This window comes from Trachinotus anak, unplaced genomic scaffold (assembly GCF_046630095.1).
Source record: "Trachinotus anak isolate AG129_WGS33_773 ecotype Australia unplaced genomic scaffold, CSIRO_AGI_Tana_v1 ptg000001l, whole genome shotgun sequence".
Lineage (NCBI taxonomy): Eukaryota > Metazoa > Chordata > Actinopteri > Carangiformes > Carangidae > Trachinotus > Trachinotus anak.
In genome coordinates, this window is record NW_027273852.1 from 22763392 (window position 1) to 22784406 (window position 21015).

The 21015-nt window shown below is 41.5% G+C and overlaps 1 pseudogene; it reads right to left on the bottom strand.

The window, feature by feature from the left end:
- Window positions 1-451: 451 nt before the first annotated feature.
- The window catches only part of LOC139625028 (piggyBac transposable element-derived protein 4-like), a 182760-nt pseudogene continuing 162196 nt past the window's right edge, over window positions 452-21015 (bottom strand).

Sequence of the window (21015 nt, forward strand, 5' to 3'; positions counted from 1 at the left end):
AAATATTTGTAATGTTTTAGCTTAGATCAGGATATAAAGTGCATTTTAGTATGAACAGGTGAACTATGCAGCTTTTTTTTTACACCACGTTTACCTGTAACATATTCTTTGTTACTGTTTTTCAACATAGTTCTTATAGACATTTAACCCTTGTGTGGTGTTCATATTGTTGTTACTCAGCCAGTGTTTGTGGGTCTGGTGGACCCGTTGCATTTTGTGGTTTTTAATGCCTCACAATCAAACACTTTTATGTTAAAATACTCAACAGATGTTTACTTCATCCCAATTACAAGCAGTATAAACAGTATATATGGTTAATATTTGCCCTTTACCTTTGTTAGATCACATTTATAACTTATTATTTAAAATGTAATAAAGTAAATTAATTAAAATCAAGATATGAGTGGAAACAAATTTACAAGTGAAGCAAGCTTTTTCAAAACTACTGACTTTTATTTCTTTGCACAACACAAGCTGAACACATGAACACATAGAGTAAACATATCAGTCAAGACAACACATCAGCCCCATTGAACACATGGCCTTTAGCCACTAGCCCATACAACACATGAGGGGCAGAGTTTTACTGTGTGTGTGTTGCAGATATACTTTTTGCGCTTGATGCATGTATATTGTGTTTTTCTGTCCATCTTGGGTCCGCACACTTCGCACCGCTTCTTCTTGTTGCTGGTGTTCACAACCTAGAATAATGAAAAGATCAGGAATTTTACTAACACCTCTCTCTCTCACAAGACATGAGTGCCAGACATGTACTGCAACAGCATCACACACTTACTTCAGGCTCTGCAGATTGTGGTTCTGTAGGTTGGGTGGATAGGCCACCAGCATTCTCCTCCTGAATCCTCCTCACGATGGCTGCAGAGGCTGGGGTTCTGGGGACATGTTGTCTTTTCTCGATTTGTGGTCTCACCAATGCCTTTACCAGATCCTCGAGAAAGAGGCGTCTCTTCTGGAGCTTCCCTCTGTTCCACTCTGGGTTCAGTGCCATCCAAATGACAAAGGCGTTGTATGCTGAGATGTCAAACATGTCAAAGAATATCACCAGTGGCCAGCGTAGAGTCCTCCGTTTTCAGCTGTAGGCTGTCACCAGCTTGTCCATGTTGTTTACCCCTCCTTTTGTGGCATTATAATCCATGATGATCTCTGGTTTGTGATGTTCCTGGTCACAGATTCTTCCATCCCCGTGCAGTGTACTCATGAGTACCACATTCTTGTCTTTCTTTGGCACATAGGATACCAGGGATGTGTCAGCCATGTACGCAAACTTGGAAGACTTGACAGGCCTGTTCTTTGAAGTCAGTAGTTGAGGTGGGAGCTCTGACTTGTTTTTCCGTATTGTTCCCACCATGGTCAGCTTCCTCTTTAGGAGCTCCTGTCTCAGCTTGTGCGAGGTAAAAAAATTGTTGCATGTGATGTTGTGTCCACTGAGTCCCTGAGACATCTCCAGGACAACTCTCATTCCTTGGTTTTTCTCGGGGGCTCCTCCATCAGGTTTCCCTGTGGAGACTTGTAAGTTCCAAGCATATGAGGAAGTGGCATCACAGGCAGCCCAGATCTTTATATCATACTTTGCAGGTTTAGATGGTATATACTGCTGATCGGTTGTGATAAGAAACCACACTGGCAAAGCTATATTTATAGTGTCCCGCCTCCAATTTGTAGCAGATAGAGTGTGAGAAAATAAAGATTTCCGCAAGACAGAGGGTCAAATGTGCAGGAAAACCAGAGCAGACAGTGTTGATGCTTGAATTTTGCAACAATGATGCAACCTTGTGTGGGAACCGCAGGTGCAGAAACACAAAACTCACATTTACAGTCACTCTTTCTCTCTGTCTCTGTCACTCTCTCTCTCACACACACACACACACACACTAACAGCAGGCCCAGACAGGAGGAGGACAGAGTGTAGGTACACAGAACATCAATTTCCACACTTCTACTAGCCCCGGGTCCAGTGGACCCAGACATCTTATATGTAATAGAAATATGTAGGGGGGGCGTATGGTGTGTGGTCATTAAAAATGTATTCTGATATATGTTCTTCACAGAAAATGAGCCAAGGCCAGTGAGTCTGAGTTTGAAAATTTAATTAATTGTATCATTTTTCTTTTAATAAAAAATGAAAACGGGTCCCACAGACCCGAACACCACATAAGGGTTAATATATTCCTTTTAAATGTGAATTTGAATTATCACTATTAATCTTCCAGCATATAACTTCAACAATTCAGCTCAGTTCAACAGCAATGCAGCTGTACTGTAAACATTAAGCCACTAATAAGTGGCTGTAATGTAAATGGGCTAAATGCAATGTGCCTTCAATATTTTCCACTGATTAAACCAGCAACTGGCGCTGCATTATTACAATGACACACCACTAACCAAGGCTTGTGGCTAGCTATTAGCGATTAGTGCAAGCAATCTTTTTAGAACATTAAAACAATGATACAATGTGCACTAAAGTACAGTGGAAACATTCTCATAACCCTGATTGGTTTTTATGGAAAGTATCTGAACTTGAACAGCAAGTGTAGAGTATTCTCTCTCCTCACAGTGGCTAGCAGCAGACCAGCAAAGAATGTGTGCTTCAACTTACCGGGATTTCAACACTAACAACTCGACAGAAGCTGTCTCTCTCACATTCACAGTCAGGATCCTGGTAAAACAACAGCTTATTAGCACTGACATGTGGAAATATTCAAGGTTTTAGGAATATTCTGTGGTGTTAGGATATGGCATGTAGCGCCACCTACACTAGGTGTGCAGACAGTGTGTTACACTCCCCACAGGAAACAACGTGCAACCACACTTCTAAATGATTTTGATATGATTTTAGCAGCCCTATATTTCACATGGGTTACACAAACATAAAGTCAGATTACAAAAAATATTTTTTGTCTCTCTCCGGCTTCTCCGGCTCAGTTCACCCCTGTCAGCCTGTGGAGCCAAGTCAGCAGATTCAGAAGGTTTTCTTCATGTGATGGCAATGATGTAAATGTGACCATGGGTGTAAATAATGTTGGAAAGGTTTCCGAAGTAACTCCATGGCCAAATTTCCCCATTTCCCTGCCTTAACTTGGAGGAAAGATAAACGCCCTTTGCAGTAAATATCCTCTCCTGCCAGATGATAAGACAATGAGAAATAAAAGTGAACTTAAATCAGAAGTGGTTCCTGTTTTGTAATGTGTTGCCATACAGCAGTCCACCACAAAGCTGCTGATGAAAATGGTGAAATGTGAAAGTAGAGGCTGGGAAAGGCTCTCGTGACTGTGATCATATGCTTCAACATTTCAAAATGAAGTCACTGATTATGGAAATTACATTACAGCATGTGCTCAGCTTGCATTTGTGACTTGACAGTGCTTAAGTAAATGATGCACATTTGTCATCCATCAGCAGCATCTTAGAATCAGTTTCATTATCACTGCACTTTTGTTATACATGCGTTGCACACTTGGACACCAAAGGTACCTCCAGGTGTGCATCAGTTTAAAATAGCTTTACTTGTGTTTCTGTATTTCCACAGAAAAGAAACAAAGCACATCAGCATAATGTGGCTGCACACGGCAGGCTGGCTGGGTCCACTGGATGTCTCAGTGTAACTCGCACAGCACATAAATGTCTGCTTCATCCAACACTCAAAACACCCTCACACTGATAATAATTTACACACTCACACAACATATACTGCAGTAGGCTACTACTGCATTACTCCTTGTTCATCACTCTTGCAAACTCACACACCTGTATCACTACTTTTACACTTTTTACACTTTTTCTTCTTCACTGCTTTTGCTCATTTGGAAATACAGAAACACAAGCACATCAGCATAACATGGCTGCACACTGCAGGCTGGCTGGGTCCACTGGATGTGCCCTCCTGCATCTCACCCAAAAGACCCCCTAGGCTGCCCCAAAATGTCTGTGTGATTTTTCCTCGTAATAACCATAAATTAAACTACTAAAATATTAAAGTTGTTATTGCACATTAACATAATATCAGGCGAATATTGAGGTTATGAATAAACAAAATAATAACCCAAACAATGAAAAATAATAGGGGGGGGGGGTGTCTATTGTTAATTAATATGCCCAACATTACTGTGGGTCCCACACATGTGTGCATGCCTGCGTATACACCTGATCCAGGACCAGCGTGGTACACACGGTCCCAGCCGGGCTCAGTTGTTGCAGGATTTGATCCCCGGCTCCTCCTGTACATGTGTCAGAATAAGACACTGAACCCAAAGGTGCTCTTACTGCTCAGGCCGTACACGGTAGCCTGCTGCCATCACTGTGTGTGTAATTAGAGGCAAACTGCAAAGGACCTTTGGTTAAAGCACTTTTACCAATTCACCTTTTAATATTGCTGCAATATAATTTTCATCTACTTCACTGTTGCTGTGCAGCGCTCCAGTCAGCGAACAAGGAAGAAATCCTGCACCATCGCTGAATTTGGTTTGTTGTGAATTCAATGGCAGACACCGCCCTGTTTGATTAAATCAAGTTTTTGATACTTTCACAGATTATTCACTGTTCACTTTAAAAGAACCGGTAGAACAGTGGTTGGCATCTGGCAGCCTGCAGGCTAAAACTGTCCCGTCCTGCCAGCAATAACATCTGATCTGCCAGATCATTTTGAAATCTGTTTTTTTTTTTTTTTTTTTTTTTGTTTTTTGTTTTGACTCTTACAGTATCAGACTGACAATCCCTGGCTGCACTGAAGTCAGTGCACAGCACCTGGTGCTAAAGTAAATATTCCTTTCATGGCAGCAGGGCTACGCACAGAATCACTTCCTCTTTAGTGATTTTGCCTACAAAATAAAATCTCAAGAAAAGCCTTCTTTTTTAGCCGACATACAATGTGTGATATGAAAGAAAATACAGCAGCTCAGATATGTGACTGTGGCCACAGCACCACATGTGAACTGTAACAAAGCAAATTCCAGTTGCATTTCCATCAATCAGTTTCTTTAATTAATCAAAGACAAAATCAGGTCGTTCCAACTTGACACTTTGATGGATGTCTTAATAACATTTATAAACATAATACATGTAGAAACAACATAACCAAATGAAATTAAAAGTGGACAAAATATTATCCCTGACAGATAACCTAGTTTTACCAGCTCAGACATGCAGGCCAAAGTGAGGTTAGGCACACATAAATACTGCAGCATGGCACTAAATCTGAAATCCAGTGGCCATTTTTGATTTTTGTGGATGACAAGTAGTAGAGTGAGGGAGGGAAGTGGTATGGCCTGCATTATACAGACATAGCCCTGCTTTATCTTATACATGGAAAATGAAATGTGCTCACGCGGGTTGAGTCTTCCAGCAGACTTAAGCATGACTGGTAGCGCCACATTACTTCTGCTCCTCCACTCATACATTTTCTCACAGCCATCCATCTGCTGCTGAATATAAATGGAGAATTTGGATGGTGCTGTTGCAGCTGCCACAACTACAACTACTGCTGTGAGGTACTTGTGATGTTCGATTTCCATCCCAAGTATTTCTGTCTGCACTCAGCCAGCCATTTTTTATCCTGAGAGCGTACATATTCTTGTCAGTTTTCCTGGTTTCTACGGAGCGGTTGCCTACACAGCGGATGCAGTCTATTGTGAATATCGGGGCGTGGTGTGGTGGCCAGAAATGACAATCGCCATGGTGACCCTGCTCCATTGTGCCAGCCTTCCTCTTGTTTCCTGTGTCGTCCTCTCTGTAATAACATCCCACCTCTTCCACACTCTGTCTTTATTTCATTTATTGGCACTGCCATTGGCCGCTGCAAAACAGAAGCTATTTTACCTAATGGGGACTATAATGGCGTCCACATCCACAGATACACACTCCTCGCCACATTTATTGCAGTCAACGCAACCACAGCTGAGTCACAAGCTAATCTGTGTCATTGTCTTGTGAGTGGCAGGTCAGATCCTCCCTCCACCTCCCCAGCACACACATCCGTTTCTTACTCCCTGCCTCTGTGCTGAATAAACACAGTTTCATAGTCAACACCAAAATAGCAGGAAGTGTGTTGTTAAAGTTGTGGAACACTGGAAGTGAAACTTGCAGTTTCTAATGGAAAAAAGGGAGAAATTCCTCTGTATGAAAAGGAGACTTTTGGTTTGATGCCAAGCTTGAAGAAAGACAGCGGAGACCATATGGTGCTGTAAAGTGTCAGACCATAAGTGAACCACTGATTCTGAATCATGCGGCTAGTGTTCTGTTCACTCAGGTGTCCAGTGAAACCTGATATAATCACATCTGGCTAAGTAGAATATGGTGTATGTGTGTCTATCTTTGTGAGGACCAGTTTGGGTTTTAGACATAAGAATGAGGACAGTTTATTTCTTAAAAACTTCATAAACTGCTACTTTCACATGGGAGTCGAACACCGCTCTCCTGTGTCATATTCATCCATCCACCCCAACCTCCTCCTGACGTGGACTTTGTCGCTCTATAAACTATGTCACCGCACTTTTCCCTTTGCTCCTGTCATCATTACTACGACCACTAGATGTCACCTAGCAACAAAACCCAACTATTGGTCATAATAACCTGCTGACAGACGACCTGTGGGCTCGTTAGTAAGCCAGAAATGTAGGATCCAATGGGTTTGAATCTCAACCTCATTCTAGAGACTAAAAGTCAAGATATCTCAGCCTCAGCTGCTTCAAATGTGTAGCTCTATATTAATAAACACTGAAGTATTTAATGAGTTTAATTCATGGTAACTTATTTGGTTATTTTTGGGACCCCTAGAATTTGGGGACACAATATAAATAATGGATTCCTACACTGCTCACCTAATATGAATGTAAACACCTCAAATTACAGCTTAAACATTTTATCTTACTATTTATTTTATTATTTTATTTCAAAATCAACAAACACAACAAAAGAAAAAAGAAAAGTTTCACAGTCCAAATATGGATGAACTGCATTGTTGTGCATCCGTTTGACACTTGACAACCCAAAGCCAACATGTTTCCATGCCACTTACAACAGGAACTTTTTGGCTCCTGCTTTTTGAGGCCACACACTGTGGCAGTGTAACCGCTGCACAGACACAGCTTTCATTTTTACTGACTGGTTTCAGGCACCCCAATCAAAGGACATAAACAAAACAAACCTTTAGGCAACACCCTGGCACACCTGACAGCATCAGGATGGAGACACAAAGCCTTTAACAGTTTATTGCATAATTACTGCTTTGATGTCGACGGCATGAAGAATGAAAGGAGAGCAAACACCTATGTGCCGTCACTAAGACTAGAGCAATTCCAGCTAAGAAGCCATGAGATGCGTGTAAAACCACACAAGTGTGAATTACAATGCAGTTTTATTGACATGAAAAGTACAGACAGCAGTGAAAGCAGCTTAAACGATAATACATGAATAAGGGAATTATACACTGGCGCATTTATTTAATGAGAGGGAGGAAAACATGAAGGAATGCGGCGCTGCATTCCCTGTCTCCCTGTGGAGGCTCTTCAGAGGTGCGTTCACAGAGAACGCTGTCATCTTTGAAACATGAAACTGTTTGTTTGCATTGGTTACTCACAGGAAAGAAGGCTAGGCTTGAAGTGTCTCCTGACAGTATGCTTGGCTGGTTGACAAATGTGTTTTGAGACCAAATAAAGAAGTAGTTGAGCAGGGCCCTCGTCACCCTGTTGGGAGCGTCATCTGAAATGAGACACATTCCCGGCTTTGTTGGGAAATATTACACTTCAGTGATGGTAATTGTTTTTGACATCTCATGTTCCTCGGGATCTTCTCTTCCTTTTTTTTTTTTACTTTTTTAGCACATAAGTATTTGTTGAAATCCATAATACAAGAGCCCATTCACAGGAGAGGTTAATGTAATTACTTACTTGATTACATGAAGAGTTTTAACTGAACAATTGCAAAAATATATTCACACTTATTTTTCAACAACAGACTTATGTCTCAGTGATGGTCTCACACATTTTAGGCCAGGTCCACACTATCACGATTTCATTGTTAAACTGCTTTTTAAATTCAAATGATCTCTGTCCATACAATCACCATCAGGGCGCGACTGGATGAAACGATGTCATCGTTTCCAAAGGCCTCTGTTTTTACTTGTCCAGACTACAACACAACCCCAGAGTTTTCAAACAAAAACAGCTCCAACAGGTTTTCCAAAGGTCTGTGTTACTGGGCTGGATAACTCTGGAGTAGTTTGGGTGGCAGGTGTAAATGTAGCAAAAGGGATGAGATTTAAAACTAAAATATAGTAGTGTGGACATGCTGCTTATTAATAACAAAACAAGAACAGTTTTAACTAGGTGTACCTAATAAACTGGCAATTGAATGTATATTGTAGGTTAAGAGGTACTTCCGGTAAATGACGTGTGACCTATAACACATATGGATGAGCACTCAGAGACACATGTGATTGTTATGTGTAAACGGTTACAACAGAATGGCTGCGTCCACAGCTGACCAGGTGACCCCCTCAATAAATGTGATATCTGCTGAAGCTGTGGAATAACACAGGGAGGTAGAATGGGATATTTTATGATCTACACTATCTTGCATTTGTGCAACTTTGTGTCCCACTGCTCTAGGCCCTGTTCTTGAATAACTAAGTTAGCTTCATCTGTCTGTTGGTCTGTTACAGTTTTATGATTATTGGACCCTTTTGCAGACAAACACAAAGGCTGGTAGATGCCATGAAATTACTTAAATAACAAAGATGTCCACAACTCACCGCCCAGCAGAAGCAGTAGGATGTAACAGAAGAATGTTGCACTGTGGTGCGCTCCACAACTGACTGGAAACAAGTGCATCATACAGTCCACTCCTCTCTTGTGAGTGTTACTGGCCCCAAATGAACAAACTACCATTTCAATACCATTCAAGTTTACATTGGTATGTACTGCCTCCAGGAAATAGCCATATGCTTTTGCCTTCTCCCACCTGCTTCCCTTTTCTGTTATCAAACTAACTGCTGGCCATAGTTAGAGTTAATAGGTTTTTTTTATTGTCAATGTGTGAATGTGTGAATTGTGATATAACTTATTATTAATATAACACCAACTGTGCAACACTAGCTAATGTTACCTTAGACATGGAATCCATGAAAGGTCCCTTATTGTATAAAGGTAGATGTCCATGTGTTTTTTGATTATAAAGCAGGTCTAGATTTTTATATTAATACTGTGAAAGTATCAAAGCCTCAGTCCACAGAGAAATGCACACAGCCTGTGTTCAGAAACTTAAAACGAGCCGTCAGGACTTCTGGAATTTTGTGATGTCACAACAAAAGAGTCACCGCCCCAAGCCCCACCCACCTGGACCCACCATCCAACCTTGCAGGATTTGGTTTCCCTGAGTGTTTACCTGAAATCTGCCATATTTTTTAATAGATCACTTAGAAAACAGTCAGCCAATCAGAAGAGAAGCTTAGAGTCTCTCTTCTGATTGGCTCACTGACCTGTTGGTACTTAAAAGCACAAATATATATTCTGATGGAGATCAACACAGGAAAAGGGAAAAATATGGGGCCTTCATCATCAAACAACCAGCTCCCATCACAACACAACCTCCAACTCAAACTCCACTTAAGCAAGCCGATCTGGCCAGAGAGGAATGTGACCAACATCGATGGGAAAGTAGGGTCAACATATGCTGGTCAGGATATTATGCTTTGTAAGTCCTATTTAAAAATAAAAATAAAAATAAAAAAAATTAAAGAAAGAAAGAGCAGGTCAGTCAAACTATAGTCTTGCACCTTTCTCCACACTTTGTTTCATAGTTATTTTATGGTGAAACTACGTCAGGACATTGCTTTGCTTCTGTCTATAGGATGGTGAGAAGACAAAATACAAAATAAGGTAAATTTATCTCAGCCCTTTAACACAACAGGAGAAATGTGTGAATGAGAATTTCAACAACAAAGAGCTGAACACTCACATAATCACACTTTCTGGAGATTTTTTCCTCATACAGTTGTGCTCATAATAATATAAAGCCAAATCTGAGATATGACATCACAGAGGTGTTGTTTGTGTCGAAATGATATGGATTTTTGTTACAGCTGCTGGACAGCTGGTAATGGACTAAAATGTTAATAGCACTTGGGTATGCTCTGCACACCCTGACCTGGCTGGTTTCAAGGGATGATGGTGTCAGACTCTGGACCTCAGGCCAGTGTCTCAGACCAGTGTGCCTGATCACACCCTCGCCTCCCCTCCCTATCCATCATTACATATTTTTGTCATTTTTGCCTTGTCTTTGTTATGCACATTAAAATAATTGAAGAAAAAACAAAACAAAACAAAAAAAACCAAAACAGAGAATATATATACTTATACTTATTTTGAAAAAACAAAATGCCATGACAAAACAACAAGATTAACAATAAATATATATAAATAAAATAAAAACAACAACAAAAAAAACCAACTCATACATTTGTACAGTGACATAGATAAACCAACTCCTCTCTGGTTCCCACAGAAGAAATGAACACCTGATTTAATATTTAATTATGGAGTACCACTCTTCATCTTTGATTGTTTATACCACATTTTGCCAACAAGAACAAATTCCCAGGAGGGCTATTGTTTAGAATCAAATGTGTCTTACTGGTATTTGGGCCAGCCTGTGCAAGTCTGTTGTGGGGAAACACTGCAAGAAAATATAACGACAGATGCTCTTTGACCAGGTACTGGCTCTGAAACGTTCTGGGTGCAGTGAGAGCCATCAAAACCTGATTGTGCAGTGCCACCTGTGTATCCACCCCTCACTCAGGGTCGGTGCTGAGTAGTGTCCACTGGAGAAGGGATTTAAAACTTCAGCTAACAGCTGAAGTTTTAAACTGTTAGCAAAACTAACAGCTAATGGAACAAACAAAGTTAGAAAATGTAATTTATGACACTATGTGGGTTGTTTGTTGTTTGGAAGTGTGTGCGTGCATGTATGTTTTTTATATGTTTATAAAAGTCAGCACCTCCTCTTGGGTGCAGAGCAACACTGTGGCAGTAATTGCCATTTCCATGCTAATGGGTTAGGGTCAGTGTCAGTGGCTGGGGTCAACGACCTCTGGGGTCCATTTAAACACAAATGTGTTTCTCAGAGGTGCAGCTAGGAAACAAGTTTTTAATTAAACTGTGTATAACATAGCAATTTTAGTGCCCTAAAAATAATTGATTAATAATATCAACCCCATTAAATTGCCCCCTGCATAGTTGCCCTTCTCAGTAATTTCATTTGTTCCCCCCCTGTCGGCCACGGAATCATGGCATGAAGTGCAGACGGAGAGGAGGAGACTGTTTAGTAATATCTGCTACTCTTGGCCTCACGTCGGCTCTTAATGGCACTTCACAGCAGTAATGGTGCTGAGGTTAATGTTAATGTGGAAATGACTCTATGTTTGTGTGTGTGTGTGTGTGTGTGTGTGTGTGTGTGTGTGTGTGTGTGCAGCTGAGGGTCGACCCGTCCTTCAATCCTGGAGCTGGAGCACTTTATCAGCCCGAGTCGAGTCTCGCCCTCTCTTAAAAGGTTTATGGGTCAGAGCCTACAGCCCCTGGCTCGTTCCACGAGGTTGACACGAGCCTGTGGCAGCACCCTCCTCGCACTTTTCCTTTGTCTTTCCCAAACAGATGCACACACAGTGTGATTTACAGGCCTGATAGGCCACAAGTCTGCGCCTGGATAGACGAGGTCTAGGCTGCTATTGATCTGCTGTTTGATTGCTTTGGTTTATGAGCTGCTACAGTTTAATTGAAGCGAACCAAAGGTCCCGAGATTTCACCTTCTTAGCGAGAGCTGATGTGTGATTAGTGTGATGGGTCTGAACAGTTGTTCTTACATCACCCATCAAGTTTGTATCTAAAATGTAAGACTCTTCATTTGCTTTCTTAATGTCACAGCATGTCGAGATCTGAGGCATGTTAAGAATGTGTATCGATGAGAGGGAATGTCGCTCCTACAGTTGGAAAACAAGGCTGTCCTCTTGTAGAACACGAGCCCACAGGTCGTCTGTGCAGCAGGTCATTATGACCCATAGTTAGGTTTTGTTGCTAGGCGACATCTAGTGGTCGTAGTAATGATGACAGGCGCAAAGGGAAAAGTGCGGTGACGTAGTTTATAGAGCGACAAAGTCCACGTCAGGAGGAGGTTGGGGTGGATGGATGAATATGACACAGGAGAGCCGTGTTCAATTCCCATGTGAAAGTAGCAGTTTATGTTGTTTCTATTATCCATGACCATTCATTGTTATTATTGTAACCATGACAACAAAGATCGTCTAATGTTGAGCAAGTACTTATTTTAACCCAAGCTGCCATCTTTTCCTAAACTTAACCAAGCCATGACCATTATTATAGTAACCATGGCAACTAAGGTAGGTAGTCTGCATGTTCATGATTGTAACCATGACAGCCAAGGTTATACACCTGACGCCATAGGGGCACTCTTTCAGGGGACCCTCCTATGGGTGGTATCAGAGGGTTGTTCAGGTCGGAGGACAGGTTGTGTTTTACTCGCATCAAGATAAAATACATTCATACACAATTCATATTAAAACTTTATGTGTGATAAATATCTGAGTTTTTCATCTGCTCATATTTTACCTTATCTGCCTTGAACTGAGATCCATCAGCCATCTGGCTCATTCTTTATTCACCCAAATTGATCTACCACTAAGCTAACCCTCCCCACACGCAATATATATGACTTCACCCTCCTATTCTCCAGTTAACCCACAGCAGAGCAGCCGTTTAAGTTTGGGAGTTCGGCCAAGGCCATATCTCAGTAACGAAAAGGAGGGAGTGAGGTGAAAATTTGGGTCTATGACTTAAAGCGCTGGCCTACACCCAACTCAACAGTCAGGGTTAAGGTAGCTGGAGCAAACAGCTCTAGATGTGTGAGCTTAAAGCTGTGTGTGTGTGTGTGTGTGTTTCCCAGCTTCCTGGTGTTGAGTTTCAGTTTTCATGCTGATGGAAGGAAACGCTGATTTAATTTCAGCCTCCTCTGAGTGCCTGTGGAACTGATTTACAGCCCTCGATACTTTGAGATAATACACTGTGGCCGGAGCAAATTAGCTGTAAGAGCAGGGAGAGTTAACATTAGCATTCATGCTGTACTGTAAATACAAGTACGTCATATACAGGGCTGAGGCAGATGTGAAAGGTTTAAAGCTGAGTCCCACAGGACGAAGCTGGGTGTGTAGCTAATGTTTTTGAATCGGAACAATATTTTGCTCCAAAGGAGAGTTCAGTTTGAGCGATTTTCTTTCGACTGAATTCTTTGATTTGCAAATGCATTTTACAGAAGATTCAAGATTCACATTGGTTTAATGCATATGACCACAGAAGAATTGATTGTTCAGCTCTTGACCACACATGCTCATCTCCTTTTTGACCATGGATCTCCGAGATGAGCTCCTGCACTTTTATGGCCTATAACCATCTGGGGCTATAACAGAAGATGTCATTATACATTCTGTGGCAGAGCGGCTCTTCTCGTTCGTTCTGTCCCATTGAGCTGAGAGGTGCTTTTCAAAGGAGAGAGGTCCCCCAGAAAATGAGATGCTAAGGTCATTAACTTTTATCCTTCAACTAGGTTATGGATTTAAGCTGGAACCCCAGGGCTTAGTTTAAAATGTGGCACCTACACCAGAGACAGAGGTGCACTGTGGGAGGCAAAGATAATGGAGAGAAAAAGTGAATTCTGGTTCTTGCTTTTCTTAATTTTTTATTTATTTTTTTGGCTCTCTTACCAGTGTCAGAGAAGCATTACTGTGCAAGCTTTGGCTTGCTGCCTCAGAAATAACTTAAAAGAGACTTAAAGTTAGTCTGAGTTAGTCTGCAGAGCAACTGGAGTACAAGTGAAAATACAACAGCTTATATGTAGTTTCAAAACAAGTATACACCCCCTCAAGGCACCCTCCTGTTTTCTGCACAGACATATTGGGTCAGCTATAACTCACTGATGCACAGTGGGTGGGCCCTTTGTTCACCATCGCTCCTCACATTTCCTGTCTGTATCTTGATTTAATAGTATTCATAGAAGTAAACATTCAACAAAGCAAGTACTGAGTTCATCTCCAGACATGTTCAAACCATGTAAAAATGCTCCACTACGACTGATAAATGAAAACAGAATGTGATGATGTGCAAATCAAATTAAATTGACAAAGACAACATATCAAATGTTGAAATGCTGAAAATGTATTACAGTTTGAATTTGATGCCAGCAACATGTTTCATAAAGTTGGGACAGGGTCATGTTTACCACTGTGTTCATCAGCTCTTCTTTTAACAACACTCTGAAAACGTTTGGGAGCTTAGGACATCAGCTGCTGGAGTTTTGAAAGTGAAATGTTTAATTATTGCCTGGTATTAATGCTCAACAGTTCAGGGTCTCCTTTGTCATATTTTCATTTCATGATGCTCCAGATGTTTTCAGTGGGTGAAGTCTTCTACTACGGGGCCATGCTGTTGTAATGCTCTCAGAATGTGGTTTGGCATCGTCTTGCTGAAATATGCAAGGCCTTCTCTGAAAAAGAAGCTGTCTGGATGGCAGCATATGTTGCTCCAAAACCTGTACATACCATTCAGCATTAATGGAGCCTTCCCAGATGTGCAAGCTACCCAAGCCATGGGCGCTAATGCCTCCCCACACCATCAGAGGTACTGGCCTTTGAATTGTGCTCTGATAACAAGCTAGATGGTTCCTCTTGTCTGTAGCCTGGAGGACGCAGCATCCATGATTTCCAAAAAGAATTTGAAAGTTTGATTGGTCAGACAACAGGATAGTTTTCCATTTCACCTCAGACCATCTTCAATGAGCTCGGTGAGTCGCCGACGTTTCTGGATCATGTGTAGATGTGGTTTCTTCTTTGCATGGTAGAGTTTCAACCTGCATTTGTGGATGAAACAATGAACTGTGTTCACAGACAATGGTTTTCAGAAGTGTTCCTGAGCCCATGCAGTGATTTCCACCATAGAATCATCTCTGTTTTTAATGCAGTGCTGCCTGAGGACCTGAAGATCACGACCATCCAATACTGGTTTTGACCTTTTGCACACACAGATTTCTCCAGATTCTATGAATCTTTTAATGATATTATGAACTGTAGAGGCTAAAATTCCCAAAATTTTACGTTGAGGAACATTATTCTAACTGTTGCAATATTTGCCCACACAGTCTTTCACAGAGTGATGAACCTCTCCCTATCTTCACTGCAGAGACTCTACCTCTCTGGAGCCTCTTTTTATACCCAATCATCTACTGACCTGTTGTCAATTAACTCAGTCGTTGTGAGATATTCAACAAGGTGTTTTTAGCATTACACAACTTTTCCAGTCTTTTGTTGCCCCTGTCCCAACAATGTGTTGCTGCATCAAATTCAAATTAAGCAAATATTTTTCATAAAACAATAACATTTCAATATTTCAACATTTGATATGTTGTTTCTGTTATATTTTGAATTAAATATGGGTTTACATGATTTGCACATCATTGCGTTCTGTTTTCATTTATATTTTACACAATATCCCAACTTTTTTGGGGGTTGTATGTTATGTTTTGTGTTTATGTTGTAAGTAGCTTGTAAGTAGCAGTGGCTAACATAGTGTAAGTGGTTGTGCTAATGCTTTTTGCTTAATGCAATTTTGCTCTCTGCACTGACAAGGTTTTGGGTTTATTTTGGGATTGGTTCCTAAGATTCAGACAACCGGGGAGTTATACACATAACCTGTTTTTATGAGACTGTCATTGGTTCACCGCAGTTCCAAGTTGTAAATACGCTGTCATGGCGTTGACTGATTATTAATTATCCTATGGACATGTTAACATGGTAAAACGCTTGATTTTCATCTCAGGGGGTCTTTAAATGTGGTACATTAATGCTGTGAGTGCTGTCAGCAGATTTACCTTTAGAACCAGCTAAATGCAATTTGCATGGGAAATCTCACCCTAACTCAGTCAAACTAAAACACAGAATAGTCATATTATTTACTGTGATACTATTGGAATTATCAGTTCCATTATGTATTTCCAGTGAAAGGCAAAAAGCCAAACAATGTCACATTGCATAAAACTCCACATTGCCTAACTTAATTTGAAAATAAGAATATAAACAGTACATTACTGTGCCTAGATAAGACCTGTAGTGGCTGTACCATAAGACTGCAAATAAAAAGAGTAAAAACTTACTGAAGTATCAAAAGTTAGAAAATTAGAAAGTCAGTTATGCAGAAGTGTTAGACTACATACAGTTCTAATAAATTGTACAGGATTATTTATTTTATTCTTGCATTATTATTTCTGATGGACTAAATTGTGGCAGCATTTTAATTGCACTGCCTCTGCAGTGTTTGTTCAAATGTCAGTTATTTGTTCACACAGGAGATGAAAAGAAGATCTCTGAAAGCTTCCTGCCACAGCAGATCCACACTGACTGTACTCTGCACAGACCTAACACACAATATCAGAGGAAACATCAGAGGACGCCTGAGATACAGGTGATATTTTCTTCCAGTGGAGCTATCCTGCTCTCCTGATTTAACTAACTTTACTATCTTTATTGCATTTCATTTTTTTAAGCTCCATTTTAACAAGTGCACTTCAAATTCTGTTGTATGAAATACAATGACGACAAAGAAACTTGAACTTAATTAAATCTGTGACATTACAAGACATGTTGAACCAGTCGCAGCAGAGCCCTAGCTCTCTTTAAACTCACAGGCTATTTTCTGTTTATTAATAATAATGAATCCATGGCAGTTTTGAATGTCACATGCTTCCATGATTTCCATGTCTTTTTTGATTATACAGCAGAGCCTCTGGTCTGATTGGCTCACTGAACTGTTACCTGTTAGCTCCAGAGAGAAGCCTGGGAGAGGAGATGTAAAACTACCCTGAGATGGGTATTTGTTGGGTATTTAAGTGTGTCTAGAAAGAAAGGGAGAGTTTAATTTGTACAAATATGCTAGTCTCCATTTTGATTCTCTCAAATTCCAGCAGGAATAACCAAAACAACGATTTAATGAATACACCAGACCTACCATACCTACTTTTGTAGAAATGCCTCAAGCCACAACCACATAACTGGATGTTTGAGCAGGAGACGTCACTGAAGCATAATGTGAAAAAAGGGAATAAACCCACACACTGGAGAACAGGAGCCAAAATGAGACAGGGAAAAAAAAAATAAATAAAAGCGCAGCAGAACCAAAAGCACAGCAGCTGTCAGTCAATGTCAGTCAGCTCCCGGAACACTGACGACAGAGTGCATGTTGGAGGATGAAAGACGTTGTAGCACCTCGCTCGTCTGGAGGGTAGAGAGAGCAGGAGACAAACACAGCAGGCTCTGCCCTGGGGTTTTTTTTCCGCTTCATCTCTAGAACCATGTGGAATGTTTTGATTTCCATAGGCAATGGAGCTGGCAAAGACGCCGCGCGTGAATCAGACCCCGGCAGTCCTGCTGCGTGCCTCGGTGCATGCACTTGTCTCCTTCATTCACCTGTCACTTCTCCACTTCTTCTCTCTTCTCCTGTTATTTCTCTTTCGCTGGGTTGCCTTCCCTCTCAGAGAATGGAGAAGCTAAAAAACGTGGCGATCCTGCGAATCCAGGTGGCTCATGGGAGGCGAGCACAGCCCTTCGTTAAGTTCTCTGGGTAGTCAGTTCAAGGAGACGCCCATGAAAATGACTATAAAAAGATATCACTACACGTCGACTAACAGTGCTAAGTGCGTAAGGGCCCTGTGAGGAATATCAGTTTATAGGGCAGTTTGTGATCTTCCCAACTCCTGCCTAAGCTGCAGAGAGAACATCTCTGCCTGTGCTATAAAGACTTCTGCCGATGGGATGGTATTTTTTTTTTTTTCCCAAAGGTTCATTTGAAGGGCTTGATTGTACAATTGTACAAGTTCAACGCACTGCAACTAAAGAAAACGTGCAAAAAGACAAAGCACAAACAAATTCAGAGAATATCTTCTTCATATCATTGTGGTGTGTTTGTGCAGCCCCATCTGGTGAAAGCTGGTGTCTTCTTCATGTGTTTGAACTCTGTGACTCTTCACTGCAGGTCAACTCCTACACAGACATTCACAGAGGCGAAGGGGAGAGAAGGAGAGTGGGAATAAAAGAGTGGTGGAGAGAGGGAGTGTGAAGAAGTGATAGAAAAACAGCATTTAAGAGAAATTATGTCTATGTACAGTAGGGGTTTGTGTGTGTGTGTATATGTGTGTGTGTGTGTGTGTGTGTGTGTGTGTGTGTGCGTGCGTGTCAGCCAGCGAGCATGCCGGAGCAAGCCTCAGTGAGAGAGACACAACACAGAGAAGCAGAAGAGCAAATGATGACAGTTCGGGGATGAGCCCTGAGCTGTCAGCAAAACTGCAAATAAAAAGGGCTGTGAGCGGCCCCACAGCAAGTCAAAGTGACAGCCATGTAAATAATATTGGCAGAATATGCTGCAATTTAGGCATAATTTACCTAGCCCCTCCCTAACCAAAAGAAAAAAAAACTGACAATTTGTCTTTTGAAGGTTAAAATGAGCATTTCAGGCTTCCAGGAAGAAAAAGGCCTGTGTTAGCTACAGTGAGGGCACTGTGAGCGGAGCCTAACCAGGCCCATGCATTTCCTGCACCGCTACCTGGCCAGAGCTCTGAAAACCATTATGGCACCATCTGCCTGTCATGACCTTGGCATATATACACTTCACATTTATGACGTTTAAACGGAAAACAGATGCAAAGAGCCTTTAAAGAGAAGTCTGATCCACCTCTCGGGGCTAATGGATCTAAAGTGTGAACGCCGCCTTTGAGGGGCTTAACTTTGCTTGCTGTAACATTGTGCCGACTGCCATCAAATGAAAATACCATACAGAGCTGGCAACTATGCCTCATTATGAGGACTGGCGAAGCACTTGCTGAAACACCAGATCTTTGAGTAGAGTGTCTAACTCTGCCTTGTATTATATTGAGGTTGGTGACCATACTGTGTCGTGAAGGTACCAGAAACCAGCAGGATTTAAATTAAAAATTATTAATAAAAAACTAAAATATAACATGTACATAAGTATTCACAGCCTTTGCTCAATACTTTGCTGAAGCACCTGTTTCAGCAATTACAGCCTCAAGTCTTTTTGAGTATGATGCTACAAGCTTGGCACACCTATTTTTGGGCAGTTTCTCCCATTCTTCTGCAGAACCTCTCAAGCTCCATCAGGTTGGATGGGGAGCGTCGGTGCACAGCCATTTTCAGATCTCTCCAGAGATGTTCAAGTCTGGGCTCTGGCTGGGCCACTCAAGGACATTCACAGAGTTGTCCCGAAGCCACTCCTTTGTTATCATGGCTGTGTACTTAGGGTCGTTGTCCTGTTGGAAGATGAACCTTCGCCCCAGTCCGAGGTCCAGAGCGCTCTGGAGCAGGTTATCATCAAAGATGTCTCTGTACATTGCTGCATTCATCTTTCCCTCGACCCTGACTAGTCTCCCAGTTCCTGCTGCCGAAAAACAGCATGATGCTGCTACCACCGTGCTTCACTGTAGGGATGGTATTGGCCAGGTGATGAGCGGTGCCTGGTTTCCTCCAGACATGACGCTTGGCATTCAGGCCAAAGAGTTCAATCTTTGTTTCATCAGACCAGAGAATTTTGTTTCTCATGGTCTGAGAGTCCTTCAGGTGCCTTTTGGCGAACTCCAGGTAGGCTGTCATGTGCCTTTTACTGAGGAGTGGCTTCCATCTGGCCACTCTACCATACAGGCCTGATTGGTGGAGTGCTGCAGAAATGGTTGTCAGCTCTAGGAAGAGTCCTGGTGGTTCCAAACTTCTTCCATTTACAGATGATGGAGGCCGCTGTGCTCATTGGGACCTTCAATGCTGCAGGAATGTTTCTGTACCCTTCCCCAGATCTGTGCCTCGATACAATCCTGTCTCGAAAGTCTACAGACAATTCCTTGGACTTCATGGCTTGGTTTGTGCTCTGACATGCACTGTAAACTATGGGTCCTTATATAGACAGGTGTGTGCCTTTCCAAATCATGTCCAATCAACTGAATTTACCACAGGTGGACTCCAGTCAATTTGTAGAAACATCTGAAGGATGATCAGTGGAAACAGGATGCACCTGAGCTCCATTTTGAGTGTCATGGCAAAGGCTGTGAATACTTATGTACATGTGATTTTTTTGGTTTTTTATTTTTTATATATTTGCAAAAATTTCAAGCAAACTTTTTTCACTTTGAAATTATGGAGTATTGTGTGTAGAATTTTGAGGTAAAAAATGAATTTAATCCATTTTGGAATAAGACTGTAACATAACAAAATGTGGAAAAAGTGAAGCGCTGTGAATACTTTCCAGATGCACTGTATAAATCCACACACCTGTCCAGCTGCAGATTTCTCCTCATGTGATGTTCTGTGTATCAGGAGCTTGGAGGATGGTGTCTTGTTTTTAGTCTTTCCATTATTCAAACCACTAGAGCTGAAGCTCACAGCTTAATACCTATAATAGTAACCTAACCCAGTGTAACGAGACATTCCATTATGTTACCCTCCTGACCTAGGGGTGTCAGGGAGGGTCTCGATGGCCTTTGCCGCCACGGCCTGTAGACTGTATGTGAAGACAAAAAGGCAGAGCGACATCGGCCTTTGTACAGCAGGACTGCAGGATTTATTCTCATAAACCAACCATGCACATTATCAATTATTACAAACCATAAATAAACGTGACGCTTCTGCCCGTCACCATAACCAAACAACACAAAACAAACCCCTTTCTTCCTTGTTTACATTTCACATTGTACCGTGTTAACTACGTTAGCAGTTAGCAACCGTCACCCAAACACTGACATTAAAGCAGTTAAAACTCAAAATTGCTCAGTTGAAACTCTCCATTCTTTCCACACATAACGTTGATACTCTTGAAACTTGTTTTGAAACACAGACATGTACATTCGGAGAAGTTAACCCCAACTGTATGTGAAGACAAAAAGGCAGAGCAA